This window comes from Ambystoma mexicanum, chromosome 10 (assembly GCF_040938575.1).
Source record: "Ambystoma mexicanum isolate Mex_15411 chromosome 10, UKY_AmexF1_1, whole genome shotgun sequence".
Lineage (NCBI taxonomy): Eukaryota > Metazoa > Chordata > Amphibia > Caudata > Ambystomatidae > Ambystoma > Ambystoma mexicanum.
In genome coordinates, this window is record NC_090932.1 from 1,482,532,311 (window position 1) to 1,482,545,746 (window position 13,436).

General features: G+C 46.3%; 1 protein-coding gene across 1 annotated transcript in view; it reads right to left on the reverse strand.

Annotated features, from left to right (window-relative positions):
- Nucleotides 1–13,436, reverse strand: part of HPD (4-hydroxyphenylpyruvate dioxygenase) — a 164,452-nt gene that overhangs the window by 26,885 nt on the left and 124,131 nt on the right. The gene's annotated exons all lie outside the window — the stretch shown is intronic.

Genomic DNA, 13,436 nt, shown 5'->3' on the forward strand with positions numbered 1-13,436 from the left:
GGCACACTTTTATGTGTGTATCTTTGTATACTTGGATTTTATGAAACATGCACCTAACTGGGAAGCAATGAAGCGTTGTGCATTGGGAACGCATCGAGGGGGCTGGAAGTGGGGTGCAGTAGAGGTAGCTGGAATGGGTTGGGGGAACACGGGGGCGTGCACCAGAGGGTGAAAAGTATGGTTGCGTGGAGCCATCAGCGATTGGTGAGATGTTCTTTGAAGAGCAGAGTCTTTGGGCCCTACCTTAAGTGTGGGATAAGATACGTCATTTATAGCGCGTCTGTACACAAGTGGCGTGACAAGATACATTTAATGACCTCCATTAGTGCGTCATTGTGCCCCACAGCATGCAGCTTTATGTAGCCGCCCCAATCGCACCTCTTAAGGGACATGCCCATGTCCATAGCCACACACCCCCCCTCCCATCACCTGCAAACGCTGCTGCACCTACAGCAGCTCATTTGGCGATCGCTGCCCAGCTGGGCCTTTTGGCTGCACGGGAATGCATTGTATGTCCCAAGCAGTCCATTGAAATAAATAACACCGATCCAAACATTCAAGATAGCGCAGTGACATGTTACACTGGCTTGGTATCAGCAGGACTCAGGTTCGAATCTCCAACAGGGGAAGAAGTTTAAAAAAAGAAAAAAAGTTGCTGTCCTGGAACGGTAATTCGGCTGGATAAGTATCGGAACGGTCATAGATTGCCCCAAGAAGAAAGGGAAAATCGTGCACTTTAGTTCCTACCCACTTTGACCTCTGGTAATAAGTCATGGCTCACACACCCTCATTTAATGAATAATTTTGTTTTAAAGGTGCACTGACTAAATTGTTTCTTATCGGGCACCAGGTACGTAAGGAGTTCTAATGAGGTGGTGATCACAGCAAGAGGTACTCATTCTTTTGGAGCCACTTTGCCAGGGGTATTCGCTAGCAGAACTACCCATGTGACAGCTGTCACAGTGTGCTAAGCATACATTAGCAATGCTTCAGTGCGCATGGTATAATAATCGACTTAACTGCATGCGTATTACCTACCAGTCTGCTTGTATATCAAGCAACAAGTGGCCAACGTCATGCTGTTGACAGCCCCATGGAACAGTTACTGAGACAGGCATACATTTTACGATCTCGCGTCTGAGGCATAAAGGACTTATATTTAAGCTAGAATTGCCACGTCTCCCATTGGGCCATGTTGAGATGTTTGCAGTCCTGCATTATATAGCTTGTACATAACCCCAGGGCCAAGTGAACGATGAATAACCGTAGGACATGTAAATACATTTATGAACTCCCCCAGCCCACCCCCCTAGAGTGTATACAATGATCTGATTGGTTAACTCATGATCACACCATGTGATCATGATTTAACCAATCAGATCTTTAAGGTACGGGTCCTACATCGTCCTTCACATCCAAGAACAAATCAAAAACAGAGTTAAAACTACAGACCACAAGAGTGCAATACACACCTGCCATTGTTGTCTTCTGGTGCGCTGAGGTGCCTCGAGCTCCCTCTCGTGTAAGCAACACTTCACCAACGCAAATGCACACTTTCTCGGAAGGATAGCTGAGGGGCAAAGTGCTCACCTTGGAAGCAAGACGACACGGAGCAATACAGGTTCGATACCCGGGTCTGCGCTTAGAAACCTCTGGGTATTAAGCACATTATTAATAACCAATCATATCAGACACACTAGAGCTTAAGCTCTGCTCGGGAGGAAGCAGTGGCAAAATAGCCCTGAGCTTGTAGGTTCGGAAAATATCTCCTCTGCTGTCTTCCCCTGCAGTCAATGGTCATGCACTATGTGCCAACGTTGAAGTGAATATTTCCTACACACATAGGATCACCGAAGCTTTGGCCAGGGGAACTGATGTTCCTGCTATATTCAGACAGCCAGGAATGCTAACAACACCCATATACATTTCGAGAAAAAAACTCAACTGAAGGGATGTTATGGTTAAGATACAGAATGTAAAAACTACTGAAAGTCACCACACATGGTTTGCCTTGACATCACAACTCTGCTCCCACCCACACTGCTTATGATGTCACACATGTCATCATAGATTAGATCGACAAATAAATAACACGCAGCTTCTTGCCCTGAGCACAGGTTTTGTGCAGGTAGCATAAGTGCCGGTCATGTCCACTGACCATGCACAGTGGGTTGGGGCAATGCGCCTGCAGCATGCTCCAGGCTCCAGGCTCAGTAAGCACACGGCGTGGCCTCCTCTGCTGGCCTCCACGCAGACCCTTTTCCAGTATTGCTTTCCATTCTGTGTATCGCTCCCTATATCCTGACCCTGGTGGGGGATCTGGGCTGATTAAGGACTCCTTTGTCATCTACTAGCCATAGTATCTTCTGTTGGTGTTGGATATAAGACATTTTCCTCGTTCACTGATTAATCCCCTATTCCAAACTCTACACTTCAGATTACCATCAATAACTATATAACAGGCTCTTCACAGCTGCGCCATTACGGTATGGTAGGTGCGCGCTAGGTTACATCACCCTCGGGTAAGGGACGCCACCTCTTGAGTAGATGCAAGACCAGCAGGACTCGAGAATGGCTTATCTGCTGACCCTAAATGCATGTTGCTTTTGCTGTCCTGACACACACGCACGTGACCAGCACCAACACATTCTTGCCAATGGGGACGTCTAATAAATGGGATCTACTGAGGGGATCCAAGCGGTCGCACAGACAACGTGAAGGAAACTCGAACGGTCTAAGAAAGTACTCGGAATCCAGACCTAGGAACACCCTCTTGTTGATATCGCACTCATTTAAAACCTGCTATTGTGTACAGTTGTGTTTTTACTGATGTGGTCTTCCGAATCAAATAGCACTTGTGCGGTTGCTGGACCAGTGGAGAGGTTGTGAAGAGGTGTCAGAGGTCAGGCCATGCTGAAGTAGACGAAGCTTGGGCAGGCAGCATTTTTCCTGTAGGATTTTCTAGCAACTGTGCAGACCTGTTGGTGTGACGTCACAGGGGTGTACAGTCATTGGTTGCACACTGCTTTGGCTTCACGTTCAGCGCTGGACTAGTCACACGATATGAGGCTGCTTGGTTGCTGGCCATGGGCCTAGTTTGGGCTGTTCCACATTTCACGAGGCTGGTGACAATTCGTTCTTCTAATGATGAACCTCACGCTTCAGTTTTGAACCGGTCGCCATTCCAGAGTAACAGGTGGAGGTTGTGGTACGGTGAGCAGCAAGGGGGTCTATGGTTACATGTTTTGGATTATCTAAAGTAACTCTTAGCTTCTCTTGGCAAAGGACCTTACAAAGAAGAGTCGCAGCCCCCGTTAAGAAAATCCCAATGATACCCACAGAACAAGCGGAACATGTCCGCCAAGGCAACTAGCCGCCACCACGTGCTAGATGGGCCTGTGGAATGCAGCACCACACTTTAGCACCACAACCTTAAGGTCTGTGGCCTTAGATCTCAGTCTAATGAGTCCTTTTCCCAGGTGACTGAAATCTGTGCACCATTAAACATTTGCTGGAAATCCCCTCTTCATACTTGAGCTTACAGGTTCTTGTTGTTGTCACATAATGCACCAAAAAAACTAGACATAAGTCTGGAGAAAAAATGTGTATCTGAGTTTGACTAGGCCTTTCAATAGGTATTCGGGTATAATCACTTCTGCAACTTCCTCCATTCCTGCACTCCCTCCACCACTGCCTGCCATCGTTCCCTTACTTTTTTCTATTTTAGAAGTCCCCCCTCAGTCTCTTTGACCTTTGAAGATCTTGAGGTACCCCCTTTTTAGTTCAGCATTGGAAGCCAGCTTTTCAAAGAAGGTAGCAGGCGCTCCTCTCCAGAAAGAACATGGCATGATAACCTGTTCTGAACATGGCATGATAACCTGTTCTGAGATGAGAGTTTGCTGCACACGCTTTTTGCTCACTGTACCTTTCACAGATGGGAAATATCCATTTGCATATCAGTCTTTGTCCCGCCCACATGGGCAGTCCAGCACCGAAATGCTATGGCAATTCCTCTCTGAACAAGAGTACCAAAAGTAACCGCATACACGTGTTTCAGCCTTGTTGGGCCTCATCAGAGAGAGGTGCGCCTGCTACCTTTTTTGTATTTTTGAAAGGAACTTGGGATTGGTCACCCTAGGTTACCTGGGGGCAACCAGAAGTGGACTCCCTGCTCACTGTGCTTAGAGAGGCTCAGCTTCACCTCACTGATGATGCCCAACAAGGCTGAAACACGTGTATGGGGTTGCTGATGGTACTCTTGTTCAGAGAGGAATTGCCATAGCATTTCGGTGCTGGACTGCCCTTGTGGGCGGGACAAAGACTGATAGGAAAATGGATATTTCCCATCTGTGAAGGTACAGTGAGCAAAAAGCAATGGCTGCGAACTCTCAATGTGGTTAATAACCACTGAACAGGTTATCATGCCTTGTTCTTTTGAGAGAGGGGCGTCTGCTACCTTTTTTGTATTTTTGGAAGCCAGCTTTATACATCGACCTCAGGCCTGGGGGTGCTATTCGAAGTGAAGTTGCTGTTCTTGTGCACTCTGCGTTTCCTCCGACCACTGCAGATCATGAAGCACTCTGACATCATGAACTATGCATGCTCTAACATATATGACGAAAGGGCCAGGCAGTCCAAATCTGCAGAAAGAAATCCGAAAATCTGCAGAAAATGTTTTACAATTGAAAGGTTGACTTGACAGAGACTTGGGATCTGGGCCTTCGACGCCACTGAACGGCATGAAACACATTGCTGAGTAAAATGGGGCTTTGGTCTGAAACCCAATTCTATGGAATGTGACACTAGACCACAGGCAGGAGGAATGTCTATGGAAGGGCACTTCCTTCTGTCCTGGCTCGAATGAGGGGCTGCAAAGTGAGCATTACAGTACTGGGCGAAGGGTGGGGGGGTCCTTTTTTAAACCCTCTATGCAATTTGTGCCAAAAAAGGACCTGACCTCCTTATCTGCCCACACTAGTAGTTACCGTATCCCAAACCAAATCCTGGATAATACTGGAATCTCGGTGTGTGACCCTGGGGAGAGTGGGAGCCCTAGGAACCGACTCAGTGGTCCTCCCAGAGGATCTGTAAAGATGTGTGTCACCTGGGAAGGAAGCCATGAAGGAGCCCTTGGGAAGAACGTCTCAGACCACTAGAGGAAACCTAAGGAAACCCCAAAGCCAGTTTGCAATCTGCAAAGTACTGCAGGTTCAGCCAATCATTGAGCTGGGATCAAGTGCAAGCATGTACTGGAGAACATTACCCGAAGGGCTGTGAAAGAGCAGCGAGGAAGCGGGGCAGAGTGCCCGCCGCTCAAGATGCCAGGCGGAGGACCAACACACAGAGCAGGGATAGCAGGGCAGGAAAGCGTTCAAGCAACACCAGGAGCAATTGAGGGGGTGCCAGGTGGATATTAAAGGGAGGCGTTGCGCAATATTGTATAGCGCCTGCTACCATTGGTATGGCTTTGAAGCGCTGCAGAGGATCAACGCCCTTCAGACGACCGTAGTATGTCAAACATGTAAATAAAAGGAGCAATACAATGCATGCGAACAGTAATTGCAATTCAGTGATTAGCAGAAATGACATATTAATTCATGCAGTGTATATTGCAAAGGCATAGGGAAGAATGGTATGTCAGCGACTATGTGATATGATATGATATGGTATTTATAACGCGCCAATACACAAGTGTTTCAAGGCGCGAAACTCAAATTCTTTCATGGGACTTAGCTGTATTCTATGGGTTGCAGTGCTAGACGGTGCAAGGGTATTATACATAGTCTATCAATCCCTATGACAACCGTCTACAGTTGAGGGCCCTGCTATACTTTACATGCAGAACACATGCATCAATGGCTAACATGCCGTCAACATGCAAATGACATGCACAATTGTCAGATAAGACACAGATACCGTCATAAAAGTGTATTATATTGAATTCAAGTGTGGTGATGGTAACGCCTAGTCACCTATAGAGAAAAGTACTAAACTCGCCGTTCATGCCATCACCAGGCTCCAGGAACACCCAGTCTTCTAGAAAGAAAACACTGGCTATCCGCCCCCCATCCACTTGAGTCCCCTGAATGTCCATTTCCCTGCCTTGAGGAGTCCTGAATGCCCGATCCTTGGAAACTGGGAATTGCAATGAGGTATTATGCTCCCCTTTGGGCCCTGCAATGCCCCTTGCAACACCAAGCTAGATGCTAAGCAGCCCCGAACAGAGACAACACGCAATCGACCTGTCAGACCCTCAATGTGCTCAATTGACAAATCACCATTTCGGATGGGGGTCTGTATAAATGGCAATATAGCTGCAAACAGAGTCAAGTAGATTTATGGCAGTGATTGATGTTGGGTGACAGATTGATGGGCGTGTTGGTTCTGGTAGTGGATGACCTGCAGAACAGTTTGGCTGGAGAAAGGCTGTGTCAGTGGGTGACACAAGTGTGGGCTAGTGACCCTGGTGAATCGCAGAATATGACCTGGAAGGAAGCCTGAGGTTTCTTACATTCATTCCCATCTATTAATGGGGGACGTTGTAGTGCATACTGAGGGATAGTTTAAGGTATGCAGTCTCCCGAGCGGAGAGTGGATCGCAACTGTTTATAACAATCTGTCATTGCAGAAGACGGAGTAATTGGCTTAGTCCATCATTATTGATCCTTATTAATGTTTTTTACACTTAATGACAGTTTTAAGTAGGATTAGCTTTGAGGCAACCAGGAGGAGGATAGAGGCTAACTGTTGGCTCGGGATCCCTTGGGATATTCTCCTTATAATTCAGTTGTTCTGGTAGTGCCATAGCTGAGTGGGAAATCATCGTGGGGGCAGGTAGCATTGTGCCTCCATAAAAAGGGGTGTCTGATCAGAGTCCTCACACCTGTAGCACGTATCAGCCTTGAGTGTGACGTCCCATTTGAGCTATGTTAGGAATTGGAAGGTGCGACAGATGAGATAGTGAGTTGGGATGGGTGTGAAATGCTGGTGGAGGGTGAGAGATTTGCTTTTTGGGTTGAGAAATGTGGGAAGACTACCAAATGATGCTCCCAGTCCTGTCATTAGAAAAGCAATTGTGTGGAATTGTTTTAGGTCCAAAGAAGACTATGGTTCGGAAGGACTTATCTACAGTTGAGGCTATTAGTTGTCATGGGCGAATAGCCCAAGGAGTGCCAGGGTGTTGAAGGCTTGTGAGATGGATGGAGTATGTCACAGAGGCCTATGGTGTGGGGCTGCGTGCTCTGGCTATTACTAGGGTTATCAGAGGGCTGTGTAGGGTAGGATCAAGTAAAGGAGGTGGTCCGATAACTGGATCAGGGTTAGGACATCCCTTGTTTCTGGTTGAGACCTTTCAAACAGTAAGTCCAGGAAGGGTTCTGCTCAGCGTGGTGAGTGAACCTGAAAGGGATGCTGAATTCCTATGGGTGGGGACTTGGGAGTGAAATATCACAGAAGGCTTCAGTATCTGGTGGGCCCATCAGATGGGCTAGAAAATCTTATGCTAGGAGAGCCTAATTTCATACAAATTCAAGAAACATGTGGGCTCTGGGGGGGGGGCACATGGACAGCTTATGTTAGGAAGGCCATCGAAATGCAAGTAACCAGTGGGATCTGGGAGGGACTGGAAAAGCTTGTTAGGAGAACTTGATTCCATTCAAATGTCATTCGCTGGTTCTTGTCACCGCGGCCAGATCTGAATTGATTAAATAAGAAGGCTGATGGATGGGTTATGTCGGTTGTGGGTGGGAAGGGGGGGATGAGTTTTGGTGGGTGGATTCAGGCAAATGAAGGGGATGTTTGTTGTGCTGGGGCAAGTAGGTCAGATTATGTTTGCAAGGGGCAGGAGGAGAGGGAAAGAGCCATATTTTGAGTGCTTTCCTGAAGAGGTGGCCCCCTATGCGGCAGATGTTTACAGGGAGTGAGTTCCAAATTGTGGGTGCTTTTACTGAGGAGGAGGTGCTCCCAGTACAAGCTCATTGGGTCACTGGAATTACGGGGAGAAATGCTGAGCCAAATCTGAGGCTTCAGTATGGCCTTTAGTGAGTACATTTTTGCAGAAGGTATTCAGGTCTGTTATTGTAGAAGGCTTGATGAGTGATAGACGTATCGCTTTGAAGGTGTATCCTAATGTTTTAATTGCTCTATCATTATGCATGCTACATTTAGACACCAATCTACTTCAAACCCAATTTGGTGCAGCAAAGTGCTACCAAATGTCACTCCACACTATGTGTCCATACCTGTGGCAGCTTAGCACTTCACAATCCTCAGAAATGACATAACATTCAAACGAGTTTGTCCCCGCCCCTCACCTACTTCCTTCACTGCCACGCGCCCCCATATCTCTATTTCCTATCACTCACACAACCTGTTGAGGAAAACTGTGTCAAATAGGCGTTATCATTTGTTTTGTTCTATTTGTGTTTTATCCAAGCTGACCTGAATCCTTTTTGGCACTCTATAGTTTGGGGTTGTACACATTCTGGGTACACCCACTTTCGCCATTAAACACAAACAACTGCACCTAGTCTTGGGTGGATTGCTCAGGGGCAACGCGTTTGCCTTGGAAGCAAGACGACGTGGAGCAACACAGGTTCTATCCCCGGGTCCGCGCTTAGAAACCTTTGGGAATTAAGCGCGATATAAATAACCAATTACAATTAAAGCAGGAGAAGGACTTTGGAAGATAAGGTACATGCAGATATTTCCCAGGGCAGCCTAGCACTGCCTTAAAAGGGGGATACACTTGAAAAAGTCAATACACCCAAAAAATGTAGCTAACATGAGATGTACGTTGACCTAAGAGCATGCACAGAGCATAACATACTCATTACGCATTAATCATGCAATGTATGATATGTTCACACTATGGTCTACTGGAAGTTCAGTTAGGTTCAATGCACCAAACAATGTCACTCCCCACTATGAGGCCACACTGGTAGCTGTTTACCCATACAATAGCTCTATGCTGCACAGTGGAAATGTATTTTTGTGGGCGAGATCTACACACAGTATTATCAACTAAATCTACTTTACACGCTGAAGCATGACATAACTCCAGCTGTGTTAGTAATTCAAGAATACTGATATGCCCAGCACTTCAAATTCTCTGAACTTATATTTTGCACTCAGGAATGTGGGTTCTGTTAAGATGGATTCCTAGAATCTGGCCTAGTGGACAGATTTTAGGAGGTCACCCTAGTTATAGTGAACAGGAAACTCTGAGAGGTTAGCTAAAACCTAGGGTAAGCGTGGAGATTGGTCAAGGCTAAGTGTCAGGAGAAAGTGAGTAGGGTCTGCGTTCCACAATGACCCCACACATTGAAGCGCACAACAATTCATTTTAGACAGGTACGTACAAAAATGCTACATTTATTCTAGGACTAAAAAAACACACTAGGAAAAGAAATAAGCAGACAGCAATATCACACAATACTCAGTTATCAAACACACATGCAGTCATCTTTGGGTTCTTAGAAATGCATTGAATAGCGTGTATAACCAAAAGAAGGTAAGTAGTGATGCAGTAGAATGGAACCGGCTCACAAGTATTAAACCCTCATTGTATCAATTGAATCCCTATGTTGTATGGGGCCTTGTGGGGCCAGAAGATATTATATTCCTATCTTTTAGATACAAGCTTTTAAATCAGACAATCAAAAAGCAATGGAATGGAATAACCAGAGTGTATTTGAAGGTTTATTCTAAGGGGTATGGGGGGAGGTCAATTTGTTACAATTACCTACCCCCAGACTCCGATTTTCCCAGATGACTAGATGGGTTGACTGGGGGTCACTTGAGGCAGGTTTTCCCGCTGTTTGTCCGGTGCAGGACGTCTACGGGTTGTGTGTCCAAGGATTTATCCGGTCGGCTGCTGGTGCTGAATGCAACCCCTGGCGAAGAAGGAAAGCAGGATTCACCAATACAGGGCTCTTCTGGACACCTCACAGAACACAGGGAAGTGACTTCCACTGACTGTCACCTCACAGTGATGATAGTAGGTGTTTCTCCAGTCATGGGCGAAGAAGACCTTCTAAAGCAGGATCTACTGAAGCTGAGAAGCTGAAACTTTGCCGGAAAGCTACGAATGTGGAACAGCGACAATTCTACTTAGGTAGCCCACTGGAGAGCTGGTCAGTCCACTGAGTGGCCCTGGCACACTTCTGAAGGCTCAGGAGGGCTGGCTTCCTCTAGAATGCGTTGAGACTAGCTGTTCCCACTAGTTCAAGGGTTGAAGCACCGCTCAGGGCCTTCACAGATCTGGTAGTTCAGCAGGGCTTCAGTGGGTCAATCGCAGGAAAGGATGCCAGTCCTCTTCGAGAGTCATCCCCGGATCTTCAGTTGTCTGCTTGTCTACACAAGATACTTGGCTCTAACACTGATCTGAAGAAATGGCTGCAGGAGTCCTCCTCTTTTCCCAAATTCTGGCTGGATTCACTCATGCCCCGCAGCTCGACTCTCTGGCTCCCCAGATGTGGAGTGGGACCAGACAGTCCCACCCACATCCTGAGCCCACACACACCAAGACAGCAGTAGCCCGCAAAAGTAGCAGCTTTTCCGGGCAAATGCATGACCATATAAGTAATGTCTTGACCTGAAAAGACAGGACGAAGGCCAAACAACAATATGGCCAAAGAACAAGCAAAAAATCTCGTGGCACCAGTGATCAAAGTGGGCGGGAACGGTGCGCCACTACTTTTTAGAATAAAGTTTTACTGTTCCTGTACTTTTATTTTAAAAACAAACCATTCCAGAATGGGATGTGTTTAAAATAGATGTGTAGGAAGAAGTTGAAACTTGCACGTTCAGTGCACTGCACCGAACGGTCCCTTAAACAGCAGGCACATGGGGGTTTGTATTGTGCGTGCGAGGGGGGCGTGGCGATAGGGCTTGTGAGGAGTAGGGGCAGGCCAGTAGGGAACATAGTTCTGCTACTTCTTTTCGCACAGTTCTGAAACTGCGTGGCACAAGCCACGTTTAGTAGCCACACGTGATAAACACGAATGTGCACCCAACAAAAAATGCAAAAATTGTAAAAATGTAATTGCTTTAAATGATTCCAGAGGGCCTCAAAATCTGCTGAGCAGAGCTTCACATGTATGTTGCAATATCTTTACGGTACATAACCTTCTTCCACAATCGCAAGAGACATCCCTAATCCACAAAAAGGGCACATTTTAATGATCTCAAGCGAGCAAGGCAGTGTGCACATATCACATGGGTCAGCCTATGCATTTCGGACATTGTCCATCTTCAGGCAAAACCTTTTATAATAACAAATAACATCACATAATAAAAATCCACGGTAATCAGTACATCACCCAATCACCAATCAGTGGATAAAAAAAGAAAAGAAACAGAATTATTGACACAATCCGTTCTGTACGTTAATCACGCAAAACATAACTTTCTCCTATTCTGTACCTGTCTGCATCACCTGCCACCAGATACAGTACGAGAAAACATATATATATACACACACACACACACACACAAAACCATTTGTAAAATGAATGGTGTTCTCAACATTTATCTCTACTAAATGAAACATAAGCAATCACCAGTGCACCCTCCGTTCACAACGAGAAAAATAAAGTATCTCTCTCCTAGAAAGAAGAAAGGAATGGAAGATTAGCCTCCTTCCCCTCTAAAGATGCCAATTTCTTCCAAATGGTGCAAACAAAGCAAAATCAGAACGAATTCCTTTCTCCCCTCTGCTTAAAGAGACTACCATTCCCCGAAATTAAGTAAAAAGGCTTGGGGGACTGTTAGATGTTGCGCTCATATTAGTCCCCCAGACAAATCACACCCCCAGAAACAGCTTTTTGGTCATCCCATCCGCAAATTTAGATGGATTTCCCCTGATATCTCTACACAAAGCTATCCCATTGCAGGTACAACAATGAGAAGCACATTATAGAGGGCTTCTGAAAAATCAACCCACACAAATGCAAACCATACAGGTTATTGCCGTGGCCTTGGGGAAGTTCACCCATATCCCAAAGGCCAAGCGGAGTCTCGATCGGCTGACAGTCCGACAGTCCACCATCACATCCTGTATAAGGTTCTAACACCGCTTCTCAGATGCTTGAACGGAAAGGCTCCAGAGTACCTTAATGAATCCATTGATTGGCAGACCTCAGCTACATCTCTTAGAGTGGGAGAGAAGAACGTGGTGTACTTCCCCAAATCAGGGGGAAAAAAAAGGGAACATTGATGGTACTATGTAAAGGGAGCACACACAAGGAATCAACTCGCCCGTGCTCTTTATTGATGACTTTTGGGAAAGACTTAATTTTTAATTGGTTATTTGTAATGCAGAGATTTCTAAGCGCAGACCCAGGGTTCGAACCTGTGTTGCTAGGTGTAGCTTTGTTTCCAAGGCAAGCACATTGCCCCTGAGCTATCCTCCCGAGATAAAGCAGCTTGTCTTTGTTAACTGCATTCCCCTGTCCAGCACAGCCACACCGATTCAATTGCAATTCAGACCAATGCAATCACATAACAGCAGCCCTTAGAGACACATTTTGTTCCAAAGCCACTCTATAACTGTCCACACTCGATCGCTCACTTACTCATTCACCCACTCACCTGAGACTCGATCTAGTGCACGTTTCCCAGAATGCCCAGCGATAGGTAGGTTTTGTCACAGGAGAATTCGCCGAATTCAAATGCATCGAAGTTTTTTGAACTAATATGACCGCAAATATTTGTGGGGGAGTGGGTACGGGTCATAATTAAGGTGGGGGAACTGAGGGAGTCTGCGGGGGTCTCCAACTGCATATATTTGCAGCCAAATGGAACAAAAGAAAGACAAAAAATGTGAAGAATTTGCTGATTTCGCCGGGATGAACCAATGCTCAACTATAGGGCCTCATCCTAAGGGTATGCAGTAATAAATTCGCGGCAAAAATTTAACCCGTTCAAAAAATCGAGGCAAAAATGCTGTGGTTTGACCTGGTAAAGGTGTACCCAACTGTACCATTTAAGGGGAACGGGGGTTGCAGGGGTGTCCCCGCTCCCCTTAAATGGTATAATGGGTCAGAGGGTTGCAGGGGTGTCCCCCGCATTCTTTACATGGATTGCAGCAGCAAAACCACGGCCTTTTTGCTACGTTTTTTTGTGCAAACGGCCATTTTTGCCGCGATTTTAACATATGGAACCATCCTAAATGAACTCTCTGCTCATCATTTGATTCATAGCCAGTGCACTGGATTCCAGAAGAACAGTGTGCGCCTCTGCAGCCATGTATGAAAGTGTACTTGGTGCGCTCTTGAGGAGAATGCTCCCTGCACCACAAGCCTTGCACATTGAGGGGTGCAGCTGAGCTTGGGTACACACATTTTATCTCTTCCTATGCCCCCAAACCTTCTTCAGTCCCCACCCACCCACTACCCTAAAATCTCATTTAAAATATACTCTAAGCCCGCACCCCC